This window comes from Pelobates fuscus, chromosome 1 (genome assembly GCF_036172605.1).
Source record: "Pelobates fuscus isolate aPelFus1 chromosome 1, aPelFus1.pri, whole genome shotgun sequence".
NCBI classification, from domain to species: domain Eukaryota; kingdom Metazoa; phylum Chordata; class Amphibia; order Anura; family Pelobatidae; genus Pelobates; species Pelobates fuscus.
This window is the reverse complement of record NC_086317.1, coordinates 262969702-262982975: the sequence shown is the minus strand read 5'-3', so window position 1 is coordinate 262982975 and position 13274 is coordinate 262969702. Positions and strand designations below refer to the sequence as shown.

General features: G+C 47.8%; 1 protein-coding gene across 1 annotated transcript in view; it reads left to right on the top strand.

Moving 5' to 3' along the window:
- The window catches only part of LOC134593451 (pinopsin-like), a 64587-nt gene that overhangs the window by 21236 nt on the left and 30077 nt on the right, over positions 1-13274 (top strand). The window lies entirely within an intron of this gene.

Genomic DNA, 13274 nt, shown 5'->3' with positions numbered 1-13274 from the left:
TCTCAATACAACACCATGCGAGGAAGTCACGGCAACGCCTTCTTTTTCTCTCAACTAACGCTGAGAAGGTGTTTGACTGTGTGAACTGGTCTTATATGTTCGCCACCTTGAGAAAAATGGGATTGGGACAGAGACTCCTTGCCTGGATCACTGCCTTGTATAGTAAGCCTGTATGCGATAAGGGTCAATGTGGCCCTTACAAACCTCTGCTCCAGGCACTCCACCAGCACCCAGATATCCACAGTTAAACCTGGCAGGGGGTGGAACATAAGCCCGGACAACGTTGCCCTGCCTCCTCTCAGAATTTGAACGATTCGGCAAATTCTCAGGCTTTAAACTTAACCTATCCAAGTGTGAAGTGCTGAACATAACACTTCCTATTGAGGAATATACTGCCCTGGACCCGCTGTTCCCGTTCCGCTGGTGCTTTGGCAAAATTAAGTACCCTGGGATTTGGGTAACATCAGACCCAGGAGACATGTACCAACATAACTCCATTCCCCTGCTGAAGACACTACTGGCAGACCTCGACAAATGGGCATACCCACATGTGTTGTGGCACGTGTGAATAGCAGTACTTAAAACTTCAGAACCTCCTTCAATTTTAGCCAGGCAGAACGTGTGGTGTGTGGAGGAGGAGTGGAGACATGCTGTCTGCATACTGAAGCTGCGCTGAGCTGTGACAGGGCCAAACCGGGAAAAGCGGCAGACTGTGTGTTTCTGTTTTGAACCCTGCAGAATGGGTAAGTAATTTAAATGTAACATATAAATGTGTTTTTTTTATTTTATTTTTTTATAAATTCTTTATTTTTGTTAGTGCATGAAATAACATTTCGGTTCTCTGAACCACAATAGTTGCAGAGAGCCTGTGAGTAACATTATTACAATAAAGAGTAAAAATGAAACTATGAGTGGGCATGAGCGAAATTGTCAGGCGTTTGAAATAGTGATTAAAGACAGTGTATAGGGTAAAGTAACTGTTGGTAGGAGGGCTTATGTCGTATCTTATGCCAAAACAGTGTTATTGTAGTTGTAAGCTCGGGTCTATCTAAGCGGGTTACTTATTGACAAACAATTACAGTTAATATGTATTCTTTTCCAAACCTTAGTTTGTATATCAACAGGTATGCAGAAGAAAACTTAGTGTGGCTTGCGCAGAAGCCCATGCTTTTGTGGTTGTTAGAGCGGTGTAACAGAAAGGAAGGTTTGGTTAGTAGCATGTTTATCGATTCTTGGTATCGTACAGTTGGCTTGCGCAGAAGCCATTTCTGTGGGCTCATATAACCTTGCCCGCTATGGGTATTTATTTTCTTGTTGGTTTGATTTCCATTATCGAATGTACCTGTGAAGGCGTTTGGATGCGGTGTCTAGGTTTCGTCGGGGGGGGAGGGAAATAGGTAGGATAACTCGGAGGTGGGGGGAGGGTTATAGAGTTTGTGAATGGTAGTCGTATGTTCTATCGTCGGTGCTACGTCACCACCTCTTGTCTGCTTCAGGTGCTATAGATATCCATCTTTTATGTGGCTTTTAGTCGCTGATACGACAGTTTCTGTTGTAACTCTGGGGGTTGGGGAGAGGGGTACAGAACTTGGTCGAGGGTAGGGTAATTCTCTGTCTGGCGACGTAGCCGGGGAGGTTTGGGTCTAGTCTCCCACGGTTGTGTGGTGTATCTGTTGTAGTAGTTTAGTGTTGTTTCTTAGTCGCTGTTGTTGGGTGTGGGGGGTAGGGTGTGAGGTGGGGTTGTCGTGTGTGTATGTGTTCGTGGGTACAGTTGGTTGTGTTTTTGGGGGGTGGTGGTGTGGGGTCTGTCTCAGCGGGTGGTTCGTGTGGGTTTCGATTTGGGTCGGGGAGGGTAAGTGTTGAGTGGTATGTGTCGTATGTAGGAGTGTGGTGGAGACATCCGTCTCATCGGTGTCTGGTTGGGTAGGATCCCTCCTAGTTGGGGTTCTTAATGTGGCCATGCCTGGGTTGGGGGGGATGTGTGTATGTCTGTCAGTTTTTATCCGTTGTAGGTTAGGGTGGTGTTTGTGGTGGGTTGGCTGGTGGGTTGTTGGCGTGTGGTGTCAGTGTGGTAGTGTTGCAATGTTGGGGTAGGCATGGTTGAAGTGTGTGCTAGGGGAGGGGGGAGAGAGAAGGGGGAGAGAGAGAGAGGGATAGGGGGAGGAAGAGTAGGACCAGAGAGGGGGTAAGGTCGCGCATCCTCCGCCTCTCCGCCCCCCCCCTCCCAGGGGAGGAGCGGGGGGTTTGGGTGGCAGGGGTTATATGTGGAGGAGGTTATGGCAGTGTTGCCATTCTCATTATCCAAGGGTCCCATACCTTGTGGAAAGATTTAGTCGTGTCATGGATCAGGGCTGATAGTTTATCCATTTCTACGGCATCTTCTATGCGCCTTTGGACTTCGGGCATGGAGGGGGTGGTGTTGTTGCCCCAGTGTCTGGCTATGGTTCGTCGTGTGGCTAATGCCACCCGGGCTGTGAGCTTATTTTGGGCGCGTGTTAGGGTGTCGTGTGGCTTAGAGAGAAGCCATATCCAGGGGTCTAGTGGTAGATTGCTGTGGAGCATTCTGTTTATCATCTGGGCTATTTCTCTCCAAAGTGGGGTGATTTGGGGGCATTCCCACCAGAGGTGGAGGTAGGTGCCCTGCTCCCCACATCCCTTCCAACAGCGGTCTGAGGTGGAGAAGCGCATTTGCTTCAACCTCAAGGGGGTGATGTACCATCGGAACATCATCTTGTACGCTTGTTCCTTGTGTTTGACACAGATTGTGAGCGAGGCCGTAGCGTCCCATACTTCTTTCCAATCCGATGGGTCCTCTGGTTGTCCTATATCTCTTTCCCATGCTGCTGTGTATGAGAGAGCTTCATGGGAGGTGGAATTGTGGAGTATTCCATAGATAGTGGATATCTGCCCTCTTTGTATTGGGGAGCACATGCACATTTTTTCAAAGGTCGTGGCCGGCGTGATGGCCGCTTGGTGGTTAGGCGGTTGGGACAAGAAGCTTCTGATTTGCAGGTAGCGGAAGTGGTCGAACGTGGTAAATGGTGTGGTGTTCGGTAGCTCCGGGAAGGGGAGTAGTTGTGATCCTCTGAAAAAGTGGCAGAATCTGATCAATTCATTATCTTCGAACCGTGCAAAATCCTGTGGGGTCATTCCTGGTTCGAATTGGGTGTTGCGTATTATGGGCGTCAAAGGGGATGGGGAGTTGATAATTTTATGTTTGCGGGTGACTTGGTCCCAGAGTTGTATGGAGTGTGTCAGTGCGGGTGTTGTGGGGGGGGTCTGTGGTCTGTCTTTTTTTGGTAGCCAGAAGAGTAGGGAGGGGAAGTCCCGACCGAGCAGGTCATGCTCCAAGTCTACCCAGATTTTTTGTCCCGCTGGGGCGTGTAAGTTCTGTATTTGTGCGAGTTGTGCCGCCTGGTGGTAGTCCCATAAGTTGGGGAGGCCTAATCCCCCCATTTTATGTGGTACGTACAGTGTTGCTCTTTTGACCCGTGCCTTTTTCCCCGCCCAGATGAATTTGTCTATACGTGTCTGTAGAGATCTGAAGTCTGCTTTGGATATGGGTATGGGCAAGGCTTGAAACAGGAATAGGAATCGCGGTAGGAGGTTCATTTTTATAGATGCCAGGTGGCCCAGCCAGGAGATGGAGAGATGTTGCCAAGTCTCCAAGTCTTGTGTCGCTTTGGTTAGTAGTGGGCGGTAGTTAATTTGATACGTCATGTTTAGTTCTGCCGGTAGTCGTGTTCCTAAGTACTGTATGGACTGTGGTTCGTATCGGAACGGGTGTTTTAATTTAAGTGCCTCTAGAGCGTCGTGAGGGACGTGAATTGGTAGAGCTTCTGTCTTGCTGAGGTTCAATTTGTATCCTGACACCGTTGCGTAGTCTTCCAGGAGGGTCAGTAGTGGGGGGAGGGATGTCGTGGGATCTGTCAGCGTCAACAGGAGGTCGTCCGCGTAGGCCGCCACTTTATAGTCTGTGTCCCGATTTTTAATGCCGGTTATGGTTGCGTCTTGTCGGATTGCCTGTAGGAGGGGTTCCAGGGAGAGGGCGAAGAGGAGAGGGGAGAGGGGGCAGCCTTGTCTTGTGCCGTTGTGAATCGTGAAGGTGGGAGGTTGGGTGTTCGGGATAAGGAGATTTGCTGTGGGTTGGGAGTACAGTCCTTTGATCATTCCGATAAAGGTCGCGGGGAAGCCCATTTTGTCGAGGGTTGCGAATAGGTAGGGCCAGAGGATGCGGTCAAATGCCTTCTCGGCGTCTAGGGAGAGGAGGAGTGTGGAGTGTTTGCGTTTGTTTGCTAGCCAGATGAGGTCAAATGTTCTCCTGGTGTTGTCGCTTGCCTGGCGGTGTGGGATGAAACCTACCTGGTCCGGGTGTATCAGTTTAGGTAGGAATGGGAGAAGACGGTTGGCAAGTAATTTCGTGAGGATTTTGATGTCGGTGTTGAGTAGTGATATGGGTCTGTAGTGGCCCGGGTCTTGGTGGTCCTTATCAGGTTTCGGTATCAGGCATATGTTTGCCCTTAACATGTCTGGGGGGGATTCTCCGTCCATGATAGAGGTGAATAGTGTTAGTAGGTGCGGGAGGAGTTCCGTTGGGTAAGTTTTGTAATAGAGGCCGGAGTAGCCGTCGGGGCCTGGGCACTTATTCGGTTTTAGGGATTTTATAGCTTGTGCAATTTCCTCGGTGGTGATTGGTGTGTTGAGTGTTTGACGGCCTTCTTCTGTTAGTGAGAGCAGAGGGATGCGTTCCAGGAACGCTTCTATTTTCGTGTGTGTTAGGGTGGGGTTCTGTCGTAATTTGGGGGTATGGTCGTAGAGTGAGGCATAGTATTTTTGAAAGGCGTTCGCGATTTGGTGTGGTAGCGTGTGTATCTGTCCGTCGGGTGTTTTTATCCGGGTTATATGTTTGGCTCTCTGCCGACGGCGCAGTCTGTGGGCCAGTAATGTGTCCGCCTTGTTAGACTTTTCATAAAACATTTGCCTCGTCCATTGGAGTGCTTTTTGGGAGTCTTGTGCCATAAATTTTTGTATGTTGTTTCTATGCGTTTGCAGTTGGGCTGCCAGGGCAGGTGTAGGATTTGTTTTGTGTAGAAGTTCCGTCGTCCTGAGGGCCGTGAGGTGTAGTTCGAGTTCCGCTAGTTGTTTCTTTTTATGTGCTGTGGCTGCTGCTATCAGCTTGCCTCTAATAACGGCCTTATGCGCCGCCCATAGAGTGCCCGCCGAAGTCACTGAGTTTTTGTTAAGTTCAAAGTAGGTTTTAATGTCCTGTCTGGTGGCTTCTTTAATGGATGGGTTGTGGAGGTGGGTTGGGTTGAGTCTCCAGGACCATACTTTGGTAGTGTTTGGGATAGTGAGTTGAAGGAGGATCTCTGCGTGGTCTGACCACGTGATCGACCCTATCGATGCTTGTGTTATATGTGGGAGTAGGGTGGGGGAGGTGAGGAACATGTCTATGCGTGAGTACGAGGTGTGGGGGTGTGAGAAGAAAGTGAAGTCTGCCGTGGTGGGGTGTATTGTCCTCCATATATCTACTAGTTGTGTTCGCGTGGTGAATGCTTGTAGCAGTTTGTCTGTACGGGCAGTTGGTGGGGGCTTTGTGCCTAGGGTATGAGTCCGTTTCCTGTCTATGTCCGGGGCCAGGGTCGCATTGTAGTCCCCACCTATGATCATATGGTGTGATGAGAAAATTCGGAGGTGGGTCTGGAAGGTGTCCCAGAAGTTAGGGTCTGGGAGGGTAGGGGCATAGATGGAGGTTATTGCGTACCTATGTGTCCTGTTACTGTGACGTATCGGCCACTGTGCGTATAATCGTGAGTGGGCAGGAGGTGCGAACCAGTATGGCTACCCCGTTTTTCTTTTCGGCTGGGGAGTTCGCTAGGTGACAATCCCTATAATATCTATTGCGGAGGGGAAACGCTCTGGAGTTTTCGTAGTGCGTCTCCTGGAGCAGGATAATGTCGGCTTTGGTTCGGTTCGCCCATCTAAGCAGGCGGTGTCTTTTGGTCGGGTTATTTAGGCCTTTACAGTTTATGCAGGTGAGGTGTTTAGGCTTGGGTTTGGGTTTTGGTCCTGGATTGTTGACGGGTCCCTCTGGAGGTCCGTTTGTAGGGCTCCGCGGCATCTGGAGGGGGGAGCGAGGAGGAAGAGGAGGCGCGAGGTGGGAGTGGGTGGAGAGACGAAAGCTGAGAGAGATGGGAGGAGGGAAAGAGGAGTAGAAGAGAGGAGGTGGGGGGGTATTAGGTAGTGTATGTGGTGTGTGTGTAGGTGTTTGAAATGAGGAGTTGTCTGCACGGTAGGCCTGGTCTTATGACAGGGTTGCCAGGTTGTATTTGGGGGTGGCCGTGGACGTGGGGGCCTCTGTCCTTTCTGTGTGGACCTTTGGTCCTGTGTAGGGGGTGAGAGGTGGGCGAGGAGTGGTGCCTCCCTCTTCCCTACTTAGTTTTTGTTTTATGGGTTACGAGTTGTTCGTCACATGTTAGAAGGTTGGCGACGTGGGTCTCTAGGGGTTTTGCGGTCGTCCCATGTGGGTAGTGTTGGGTGGTGTCTATCTTGTCCTGTCCTCCAGTGGTGGAGGTGGGGGTTTGTCAGGGGTTAGTGGTGTAGGGTGCGTCGGGAGTGCCTGCCTGGGTTGGGGGTGTGCTCCGACCTGAGGTTAAGTGTAGCAGTCAGGGTAGTAGTCTAACTGTCGTGTCAGTGGGACTGTGGGGTCTCATGGACTGTGTAGTGTAGTTGGCGGTCTTCCTACCTGTCTTTGCGACCAACGGTGATTCAGGGGGGGTTGGGCGCGTTGTATATCAGTGTCTCCATGGGTCATTGAGGTGTGGTCTGTGGTCCGGGGGTGGGCGTCTCTCTTGTCCGAGCTTGTCTCTTCTCAGTGTCTTGTGGATGGTTGTCGGAGTGTCATTGGGGGGGGGGTCGTGGTACCTAGGGGTCGAGCCTCTCCCTTTCTTATGGCTCTAATACCATGTCATGTGAGGTGCTGCGGAAGGTGAGACAGATAAATGCATTAATTTTGACAAATAAACATTACATATAGCATGAGGAGATTACTGGTTGGTGGAGGGGTTACGTAGTAGGGTAACCTCTGTGGGGGGGGGGGGTGAGGGTTTGGGTCCCTTAGTTGTATAGGCGTGGTAGTGCGGCATGACATATGAGGATAGGACATATGAGGATATAGCGTATTCGTGACAGTGCCGATGATTTCGGTTCCCCCGCCCCTTGTGTTACCGGGTTCCCTCCTTAATTGTTGTTTTCTACAGGGCCCTGGGTTGTATGCTTGGGGTTGTGGGCGGGTAGACGGGGCCCAGTGTTGATCCCAGGCGTGGTTGGATTGTTTTACAGGGTGGTTGTCACCTGGGAGCCGGATGTATTAGCAATAGTTGGGGTCCCTCAGAGTACCTAGCGTTGATTATGGGTATGAGGGGCGGGAGAGGGAGGCATCAACACTGTCACCTTATCTCGTGCCGGGATAGATGATTCCGTGCACTGTAGTACAATACATTGTTATGCAATACCATGTAGTACAACACAATATAATACAATTCAATATAATACGATACCCCTCCGAGGTCAACGTCTGTGGGTAGGTGACTTGCACCGTTTGTTAGAGTCTCTAGTTCTTGGTGCTATTTGATCGAGGGTGGGTCCGGTCGGTGTTCGTGTTCGGGTCCGGGGATGGTGTCGGTTGGGGTCTCATTGTCCAGGTTGTTGCGTGAGGGGCATCAGAGTGGGAGCATAGCGGGGCTGTCCGGGAGGGTGCGTCCATTGGTCTCCTTGAGCGGTAGGGGTGATGGTCCGGGGAGCCCTGGGGAGGGGTTTATGTTCTTTGGGTGTCTCAGGGTGGTTTCCAGGTCTCTGGTATTAGCTTGAGGTCAGGGGGGGGGTGCCAAGTTGGTTCGTCTAGGGTAGCAGTTGTTTGCGGGTGTGTCGGTCGGAGGCACATGCAGGAGGTGGCAGGGCTGTGTTTAATTCTGTTCTTCAGGCCTCATGGGGATCCTCTTCCGCGATGTTCGGCGGGGGGAGTCTGAGAACCTTTCACGCTGAGTGCGCGGTCTGCTCCTCGTGTTCATGGAGTTTGTTTGCTGGGCCGGTAGGAGGGTTGAGTCCGCAAATGGGGTCATTTCCGCAGCGCTTACCAGAATATGCGTTTGGCCATCTTTCCTGACAATCAGTTTGAAGGGGTGACCCCACATGTCGCGGATTCCATAGTGATTCAGTGTGAGGGTGAGTTGCTTGAGGTCCCTTCTTTTCTTTAATGTGGATGGGGCTAGGTCTTGGAAGAAGGCCAATCGGGCCCCTTGATATTGAGGAGGGTTGTCCCTAGAGAGGTTGAGGATCTGTTCTTTTATCGCAAAGAAGTGCATGCGGACAATAACGTCTCTGGGGGATTCGGAGTTGAGGGTCGGTGGCCGGAGTGCTCTGTGGGCCCGGTCCATTAGGAGGTCTTGTGGGGGAGCCTCCGGTAGGATAGTGCGGAACAGGTCCGTTAGGGTGGCGTGAAGAGCATCCGGTGTAACCTTTTCAGTTAGGCCTCTGATCCGAATGTTGTTGCGTCGTGACCTATTATTTAGGTCTTCAATGCTTTCCTCCATAGTTTCAATCTTTGCGTACAGATAGGCAAGCTCTTGGGAGTGTTCACGGGATTTGGAGGTGAGTTCCGTGATGTGTTCTTCGGTGTCGTCTGCTCTCTGAGTCAGGGAGGTGATATCCTCACGGAGGCCTACGAGCCTCTTATCGAGCTCCGTTGCCATGTGGGATTTAATGTCTGCCGTGGCTTCGTGGAGCATTTGCCGCATTACTTGCAGGGTGAGAGGGGCGTCTCGCATAGGGCTGCTGGGGTCGGCCGTGTTTCTATCTCTGTCTGCCGTATTTTTGTCTGCCATGTTGTGGCGGGAGGACGGCCCATCAGGCTCCGGTTGTGAGCGGAACATCGTGGCGACGGACGGAGTCTGTTCTTTGGAGTCTTTTCTTTGCTTTCCGCCGCCCATTTCTCTGTTCCGTGTGAGGGTGCCTAGTATAATGTTGTCCGGGCTGTCTGTGGCGTTTTGGGCGCTCGTAACTGCGGATGTTTGCGGATTCGAATAGCGGGGAAGAGGGAGCTACAGGATTATGCTGCCATCTTCCTCGGCGGTCAGGCCACGCCCCCGTGTTTTTTTTATTTTAATAGCAATAAATCCCCAATATATTTTTTGGGGGCACGGTTTAAAGAACAAACCCCTTATTCCCAAAACTTGTTTTTTATAAGTCTTTGGTAGTAATGCAGTTTTTTTTTCTTTATTTTTTTTCTTTATTATTAATTTTATTATGGTATAATTATAATAAAATGTAATTTATAATTATTATATAATTTATTTTATTATGGATTTTTTTATTATTACTACTTTTGTGTTAAAAATTTACTGTCCTCAAAAGTCACAATAGATTCTCTCCTGATTGCACCCATGCTATGTCTGTTGATTTTCACTGTCGCTATGTCGCTTGATTTTCACTGACGCTACATCTGTTGATTTTCACTGAACCTGTCGGTTGATTTTTATTCGCCCTATGTTGATTTTCACTGACGCTATGTCTGTTGATTTTTACTGGCGCTATATCTGCTGGTTGATTTTCACTGACGCTATGTCTGTTGATTTTTATTGATGCTACGCCTGTTGATTTTCACTGGCGCTACATCTGTTGATTATTATTGACGCTATGTCTGTTGATTTTTACTGATTAGGATTTTTACTGATGTCTGTTGATTTTTACTGATTAGTTTAGTCTCGCCTAGGGCAGCACAAAGCCAAGATACACCACTGCATGGCGACCGTGGTTCGCATTTGTGTCGTGCGGCCTGTGACATGTGGAGAGTCCCCGGAACCGGGGGGCACGCACTGGGGGACCTGACCTTTCCTAGCAATAACCGCACCATCTTCTTTTCTACTTGCTACTTCTATACCTATACTCTTTATACTATATCATGACACAGATTCATTCCCTGTAAACTGAGGCCGGATAGGGGGGAGAGCTGAAGGGGATATTAAACTTTTGACAGAACGTATACTATTTAGTGAAAATTTTCCTTTATTTTCCTCTTTTACATTTTTTATTTTTTATATATTTGACTGAATCAGGAGGTTCTGCAATTTAACCTGCACTGTTCTCATTCTTGACTATGTCTGTTGTAACAGATAATACAATAACTGAGCTAACAGTGGAATATTTACCAAAGTACATGTATGCACGTAGTGACAAACCTGTGTGACGAGAAGCCTGTGAATTTGCTTTTGTAAAAAAACTGATAGTGTAGATATAAAGGCTTACTCTGAGGCTTAGCTGGACACGATTACTGTTTTTAAGCCAGATATTGCTAAATATGATGTATAATTTTGCTTCAACTGTTATCACCTCAACATTCTGGATCTCTGTACACTATACATTTTTTTCCTGGGGGACAGGGTGGATTTTTTTCTGGGGGACAGCGTGGGTTAGGAAACAAACTATAATGCAAGATATGTTTTTTTTTAGTTTCTCTTTACATGGTGGAGAACTTATATAGGAGTCATGCTATGTGGAACAGCACCTGTAAAAATGTAAAATGAGTTCCATCAAGGTTTTAGATTTCTTCAGAATGGGATACAGCATGTTTAGCCAAAATCTAATTTGTGTGGTATGCTCATTATGGAAATGCAGACAATAGAAAATGATTGAAATTGATCTAAAAAAGAAAAAAAATGGTTAATTTATACTTTTTCTTGAGGTGGGTGAGGGGGCCAGATACAGGGGCACATGAATATCCCCCTTTCATCTGTCTCCCTCCTTTCATCCATATCTTCCCACCTTGCCAACCTCCCCCCTTTAATCCATATCCCCTCCCCACCCTGTGAAATTCGTCCCTGGGGATTATTCATGGCTGCAGACTGTGCTTGGAACACCAACCAGCACAAACACACCTACGAGCAACTCGGGAGAATTGACTGACACACAACACAGTCTGAAATCATATCTGGAAGTTTATTGGCTTCAGTCAGGGTTTATATAAAAAACTGAAGATGGTTACTGAGCACTACGTCATATTACACAGAGTCAGCAATTCAGTAAATATTTTGGATCATTGACAGAAAAATTAGTTCATGGTCACAAGGTAGACAGGTCATTGCCAAAGCTAGACATCACTTGATAAGATGGCATATCACTACTTTCAAGAAATATAATTGTACATCTTTCATTTAATTTTAGACATTGTTTCATAATATATTTGATCATCTTGCAGAATATATATATTTCTGATTCTTCCTCAAAGTATCTTGCTGGACATGTACTTCCCCTTTTAGAGTTTTAGAGAATATCTGTACGTAGATACAACAGAACACTTTAATTAACAAATAAATAATACTTAATATTTTATTCTGTCCTTATATAAGATAACAACTTTTTAGCAATACACTAGAAAAATAGAACCAGATTTAAAATGGCTAATTCTTATGAAATGGCGACTGACTTAAAGGGCAGCTGATTATAAAATGGCTGCCGGTTATAAAATCAAACTTAACAGTCCCTTATTTTATTCTGTGTAAGAATAACTAACAATTCAAGGAATATGATTAGTAGATATTATGTACAACAGAGGGTGCAGGAGGGGGCTTCAACATTACTATCAGTTTTGATCATCCATGTCTCCCCCCCCTTAATCCATCTCCCCCCTTTCATCCATATCTCCCCCCTTTCATCCATATCTCTCCTACTTTGCCAACCTCCCCCCTTTCATCCATATCTCACCCCCCTTGCCAACCTCCCCCTTTCAGCTATATCTCTCCCCCCTTGCCAACCTCCCCCTTTCAGCTATATCTCTCCCCCCTTGCCAACCTCCCCCTTTCATCCATATATCCCCCTCCTTTTATCCATATCTCCCCCTTTAAGCCATATCTCCCCACTTTCATCCATATCACCCCCTTTGCCAACCTCCCCACTTTCATCCATATCACCAACCTTGCCAACCTCCCCCATTTCATCCAGATCTCCCCCCCTTGCCAACCTCCCTCCTTTCCTCCAAATCTCCCCTTTATCCATATGTCTCCCCCTATCATCCATATGATCCCCCTTTTATCCATATCTCCCCAATTTTCATCCATTTCTCCCCCCTTTTATCCATATCTCCGCATCATTTCATTCATATCTCCCCTTCATCCATATTCCCACACTTTCATCTATATCTCCCCCCTTACCAGCCTCCCCCTTTCATCCATATCACCCCCCTTGCCAATCTCCCCCATTTCATCCACATCTCCCCCCTTGCCAACCTTCCCCCTTTCATCCATATTCCCCCCTTTTATCCATATCCCCCTTTTCATCAATTTCTCCCACCCTTTTATTTATATCTCCCTATCCTTTCATCCATATCTCCCCCCTTCATACATACCTCCCCCCTCTTTCATTCATATATCCCCCCTTTCATCCATATTCACCTCTTGTCATGCGTATCTCTCCCCCTTGTAAACCTCCCCCTTGTTATCCATATCTATCCCCCTTGTCAATTTCATCCATATCCCTTCCTCCCTTGCCCACCTCCCCCCTTTCATCCATATTTCTCCCTCCTTGCCAGGCTCCCCCCCTTTCATCCATATCTCTCCCCTTTGTCAACCTCCCCCTTTGTATCCATATCTCTCCCCCTTGCCAACCTCCCCCCTTTCATCCATATCTCCCCTCCCCCCCTTGCCAACCACCCCCCTCCTCTCCATATCTCCCCCCTTTTATCCATATCTCTCCCCCCCTTGCCAACTTCCCCCCTCCTATCCATATCTCTCCCCCCTTGCCAACCACCCCTATCTACCTACCAATGCAATCCCCATCCAACGCAGCACTCAGAGAACCAGCGGCCCAGTGCAAGGCTCTCCTCACTTGCTTTCCTCCCTGCCGTTTTGCCTGGCATATACATTTTTTTGTATTATACTACATAAGAGAATCTGAAGTGGATTGAACCTCTTTTCTATCTAAGGAAGCTCTTTAGATATATTTATATGTGGTGTTCTGCTACCCCCCATTCTTCCCCTTCCACTGTCAAATTAGAGTAACTATTTATTACTCCCTATGAGTTTATACAAGATCAATTTAACTATGTACTCCCCTTTATAATCTTTTTGGAGTGTATGTGTAGAATTGATGAATGTACCATCCATTTATGGATATACAAGCTAGAGGTGTCAATTTCCACACTTTATATATCATGCATACACAGGACTTTTATAACTTACATATTGCATCATTGTAATCAATTTAGCTACTTACTTTGTAAGGAT